Source organism: Arachis duranensis, chromosome 5 (genome assembly GCF_000817695.3).
Source record: "Arachis duranensis cultivar V14167 chromosome 5, aradu.V14167.gnm2.J7QH, whole genome shotgun sequence".
In the NCBI taxonomy this organism is placed as follows: Eukaryota; Viridiplantae; Streptophyta; class Magnoliopsida; order Fabales; family Fabaceae; genus Arachis; species Arachis duranensis.
This window is the reverse complement of record NC_029776.3, coordinates 40075513-40081441: the sequence shown is the minus strand read 5'-3', so window position 1 is coordinate 40081441 and position 5929 is coordinate 40075513.

Sequence of the window (5929 nt, the reverse complement as noted above, 5' to 3'; positions counted from 1 at the left end):
TATGATTTCAGGTAATTTCTGGCTGAAATTGAGGGACCTGAGCAAAACTCTGATAAGGAGGCTGACAAAGGACTACTGATGCTGTTGGAATTTGACCTCCCTGCACTTGAAATGGATTTTCTGGAGCTACTGAACTCCAAATGGTGCGCTCTCAACGGCGTTGGAAAGTAGACATCTAGAGCTTTCCAGCATTATATAATAGTTGATACTTTATTCGTGATTAGATGACGTAAACTGGCGCTCAACGCCAGTTCCATGCTGTATTCTGGAGTCAAACGCCAAAAACACGTCACGAACTAGAGTTGAACGCCAAAAATACGTTACAACTTGGAATTCAACTCCAAAAGAAGCCTCTGCACGTGTAAAGCTCAAGCTCAGCCCAAGCACACACCAAGTGGACCCCGGAAGGGTATTTCTGCATCAATTACTTACTCTTGTAAACCCTAGTAGCTAGTCTAGTATAAATAGGACATTTTACTATTGTATTCAATGTCTTTTGACCACATTACATCTTTGGTCTCAGTTTTATTCTATTATTCATCTTAGGAGACTATTGATCACGTTTATGGGAGCTGGCCATTCGGCCATGCCTGAACCTTCATCACTTATGTATTTTCAATGGTGGAGTTTCTACACACCATAGATTAAGGGTGTGGAGCTCTGCTGTACCTTGAGTTTTAATGCAATTACTACTATCTTTTATTCAAATTCAATCTTATTTCTGTTCTAAGATACTACTCGTACTTCAACCTGATGGATGTGATGATCCGTGACACTCATCATCATCTGTCCCTATGAACGCGTGCCTGACAACCACTTCCGTTCTACAAGCGAAGGCTAGAGTGTGTATCTCTTGGATTCCTGATGCACAACACATGATTGCCCTCAACTGACAACCGAGCCTTCTATTTTGTGAGATCAGAGTCTTCATGGTATAAGCTAGAATTGATGGCGGCATTCATGAGAATCCGGAAAGTCTAAACCTTGTATGTGGTATTCCGAGTAGGATTCCGGGATTGAATAACTGTGACGAGCTTCAAACTCATGATTGTTGGGCGTGATGAGAAACACAAAAGAATCAGGGGATTTTATTCCAACAAGATCAAGAACCGACAGATGATTAGCCGTGCTGTGATAGAGCATTTGGACCTTTTTCTCTGAGAGGATGGGATATAGCCATTGACAACGGTGATGCCTTACATACAGCTTGCCATGGAAAAGAGTAAGAAGGATTAGATGAAGGCAGTAGGAAAGAGATTCAGAAGGAACACAGCATCTTCATACGCCTATCTGAAATTCCCATCGATGATTTACATAAGTATTTTATCTTTATTTTCTATTTATTTACTATTATTATTCGAAAACTCTATCACCATTTATTATCCGCCTGACTGAGATTTACAAGATGACCACAGCTTGCTTCATACCAACAATCTCTGTGGGATCGACCCTTACTCACGTAAGGTTTATTACTTGGACGACCCAGTACACTTGCTGGTTAGTTGAGCGAAGTTGTGAAATTATGTTAGATCATGGTATTGAGCACCAAGCTTTTGGGGCCATTACCAGGGAATCAATTTTGAACAACAATTTAAGTATGAATCACAATTTCGTCCACCATCCACCTTAGTGATGGCGGCTAGTTCTTTCTTTTGAAGATCTTATGGAGTGCTTGTGCTCCTCAATGTCTCTTCCTTGCCTTTGTTGCTCCTCCCTCATGGCTCTTTGCTCCATCCTTAGTTGCTCCATATTGGAACTCAAATCTCCTAAGGAGGTGTTGAGTCACTCCCAATAGTTGTGTGGAGGAAAATACATCCCTTGAGGTATCTTAAGGATTTCTTGATGAGGGACTTCCTCATGCGCTTGTTGAGGTCCATGAGTGGGTTCTCTTATTTGCTCCATCCTCTTTTTAGTGATGGGGTTGTCCTCTTCAATGAGGATATCTTCCTCTATGACAATTCCAGCTAAATTGTATAGGTGACAGATGAGATGAGGGAAGGCTAACCTTGCTAAAGTGGAAGGTTTGTTAGCAACCTTGTATAGTTCTAGAGGTATAATCTCAAGAACTTCTACTTCCTCTCCAATCATGATACTATGGATCATGATAGCCCAATCCAGAATTACTTCAGACCGGTTGCTAGTAGGAATGATAGAGCGTTGGATGAACTCCAACCATCCTCTAGCTACAGGCTTAAGGTCAAGCCTTCTTAGTTGAACCGGCTTGCCTTCAGAGTCTCTCTTCCATTGAGCTCCTTCTACACATATGTCCATGAGGACTTGGTCCAACCTTTGATCAAAGGTTGACCCTTCTAGTATAAGGGCGTGCATCTCCTTGCATCATTGGCAAGTTGAATGCCAACTTACATTTTCCGGATTGAAATCTAAGTATTTTCCCTGAACCATTGTGACTTTGGGTTCGGGTTTATACTTTGATCATGGTTCTTTGTTATCCATGCATTAGCATAGAACTCTTGAACCATTAAGATTTTGACTTATTGAATAGGATTGGTAAGAGCTTCCCATCCTCTTCTCCTAATCTCATGTCGGATCTCCAGATATTTGCTCCTTTTGAGCTTGAAGGGGACCTCAGGGATCACCTTCTTCTTGGCCACAACTTTATAGAAGTGGTCTTGATGGACCTTTGAGATGAACATCTCCATCTCCCATGACTCGGAGGTGGAAGCAACTGCCTTCCCTTTTCCTCTTCCTAGAGGTTTCTCCGGCCTTAGGTACCATTAATGGTTTTGGAAAAATAAAAAGCAACGCTTTTTCCCACACCAAACTTAAAAGGTTTGCTCATCCTTGAGCAAAAGAAGAAAGAAAGGAGGGGAAGAAGAAGAAATAGAGGAGATGGATGTGTGTAGGAATTCGGCCAAGGGGGTGAAGTGTTAGAGATGTGTGAAATGGAAGGTGGTAAGGAGGGTTATTTATAGGGTAAGGGAGAAAGAGTAACCGTGTGGAGAATGAGTGGGTTTGGGAGGAAAATGGTTTGAATTTAAATGGTAAGGTAGGTGGGTGTTGGGGAATAGTGTTATGGAAAGGTGTGAAGAAGAGGGAGAGTGAGGTGGGGTAAGTGGGAATCCTGTGGGGTCCACAGATCCTGAGGTGTCAAGAGTTTTTCATCCCTACACCTTTCTCGCATTAAACGCCCTCTATGTGCCATTCCTGGCATTTAAACGCCAGGCTGATACCATTTTCTAGTGTTTAAATGCTAGTCTGCCTGCCCTTTTCTGGCATTTAAACGCCAGTCTGCCTGCCAGTTCTGGCGTTTAAATGCCCAGAATAGTGCCAGGATGGGTGTTTAAACAACCATTTTTCTACCTTTACTGGTGTTTAAACGCCAGTTTGCCTGCCAGTTCTGGCGTTTAATGCCCATAATGGTGCCAGGCTGGGCGTTAAACGCCCATTATGGTATCCTTACTGGTGTTTAAACGCCAATAAGCTCTTCCTCCAGGGTGTGCTATTTTTTATGCTGTTTTTATTTTGCTTTAATTTTTGCAGTTATTTTTGTGACTCCACATGATCATCATCCTAAAGAAAGCATAAAATAACAATGGAAAACAAAATGAAAGAGTAATTAATATAGATAAATAAAATTGGGTTGCCTCCCAATAAGTGCTTCTTTAATATCAATAGCTTGATAGGAAGCTCTTACAGAGCTTAACAAATGCTCAGAGCATGACTATGGCCTCCCAACACCAAACTTAGAGATTGAATGTCGGGGCTTTGCTTGACTCTACATGGAGAGAATTGAATGAAGCTTTTTATGATTCTTCCCCATGTTTACAGAAAAAGATCCTTCTGCCTTAAACACAAGGTAGTCTTCATTCATATGAAGGACTAGCTCTCCTCTGTCTACATCAATCACAACCTTTGCTGTGGCTAGGAAGGGTTGAAGAACTGAAGATTGATGGTTTAGAAGTTATAGTAAACTCTCGTTGTAAGTATAGTTACTAAACCAAGCAATCAACCTTTCTTACAAATGTTTTGGTTGTCACAAGTAACAAACCCTTTTATTATTGATAACCAAGTATTCAAACCTCGGGTCGTCTTCTCAAGGAATTGCAGGGAGGTATGTTCTTATTATTGGTTATGAGTTTTGTAAATTGGGGTTTTGAAAGTGGGGAACAAGTAAATTAAAGGACAAATAAAATAAATAATTAACTAAAAATAAACTCTTGGCAAGGTATGAAAATTCGAAAGTCCTATCCCAGTTACTCCTATGAGAATGGAAGTTAATCCCACTTAGTTAACCTTTGCGTAAGCAAGGGAAAGTCAAGAGATTGTTGGTATGAAGCAAGCTATGGTCATCTTGTAAATCTCAGTCAGGCAGATTCAAATGGTTATAGATGATTTATGAATAAAGCATAAAATAAAGATAGAGATACTTATGTAATTCATTGGTGAGAATTTCAGATAAGCGTATGGAGATGCTTTGTCCCTTCCGTCTCTCTGCTTTCCTACTGTCTTCATCCAATCCTTCTTACTCCTTTCCATGGCAAGCTGTATGTTGGGCATCACCATTGTCAATGGCTACAGTCTCATCCTCTCAGTGAAAATGTTCAACGCGCTCTGTCACAGCACGACTATTCAGCTGTCGGTTCTCGATCATGTCAGAATAGAATCCAGTGATTCTTTTGCGTCTGTCACTAACGCCCCACAATCGCGAGTTTGAAGCTCGTCAGTCATTCAATCCTTGAATCCTACCCAGAATACCACAGACAAGGTTTAGACCTTCTGGATTCTCAAGAATGCCGCCATCAATTCTAGCTTATATCACGAAGATTCTAATTAAGGAATCCAAGAGATATCCACTCAATCTAAGGTAGAACAGAGGTGGTTGTCAGCACACGTTGATAGGTGAGAATGATGATGAGTGTCACGGATCATCACATTCATCAAGTTGAGGAACAAGTGATATCTTAGAACAAGAATAAGCCGAATTGAGTTGAAGAACAATAGTAATTGCATTGATACTCGAGGTACAGCAGAGCCCCACACCTTAATCTATGGTGTGTAAAAACTCCACCGTTGAAAATACATAAGAACAAGGTCTAGGCATGGCCAAGAGGTCAGCCCCCATAATCTAAGAACTAGACATCCAAAGATGATCTAGAGATCTAAAGTGATCAAAAGATGAAAATACAATAGTAAAAGGTCCTATTTGTAGAGAACTAGTAGCCTAGGGTTTACAAAGATGAGTAAATGACGTAAAAATCCACTTCCGGACCCACTTGGTGTGTTCTTGGGCTGAGAATTGAAGCATTTTCGTGTAGAGACTTTTCTTGGAGTTAAACGCCAGCTTTTGTGCCAGTTTGGGCGTTTAACTCCCATTCTTGTGCTAGTTCCGGCGTTTTACGCCAGAATTCTTGAGCTGACTTGGAACGCCTGTTTGGGCCATCAAATCTCAAATAGAGTATGAACTATTATACATTGCTGGAAAGCCCAGAATGTCTACTTTCCAACACAATTGAGAAGGAGCCAATTGGGCTTCGGTAGCTCCAGAAAATTCACTTCGAGTGCAGGGAGGTTAGAATCCAACAGCATCTGCAGTCCTTTTCAGCCTCTGAATCAGATTTTTGCTCAGGTCCCTCAATTTCAGCCAGAAAATACCTGAAATCACAAAAAAACACACAAACTCATAGTAAAGTCCAGAAAAGTGAATTTTAACTAAAAACTAATAAAAATATACTAAAAACTAACTAGATCATACTAAAAACATACTAAAAACAATGCCAAAAAGCGTATAAATTATCCGCTCATCACAATACCAAACTTAAATTGTTGCTTGTACCTAGGAAACTGAAAATCAAATAAGATAAAAAGAAGAGCATATGCAATGAATTCCAAAAACATCTATGAAGATCAGTATTAATTAGATGAGCGGGGCTTTTAGCTTCTTGCCTCTGAATAGTTTTGGCATCTCACT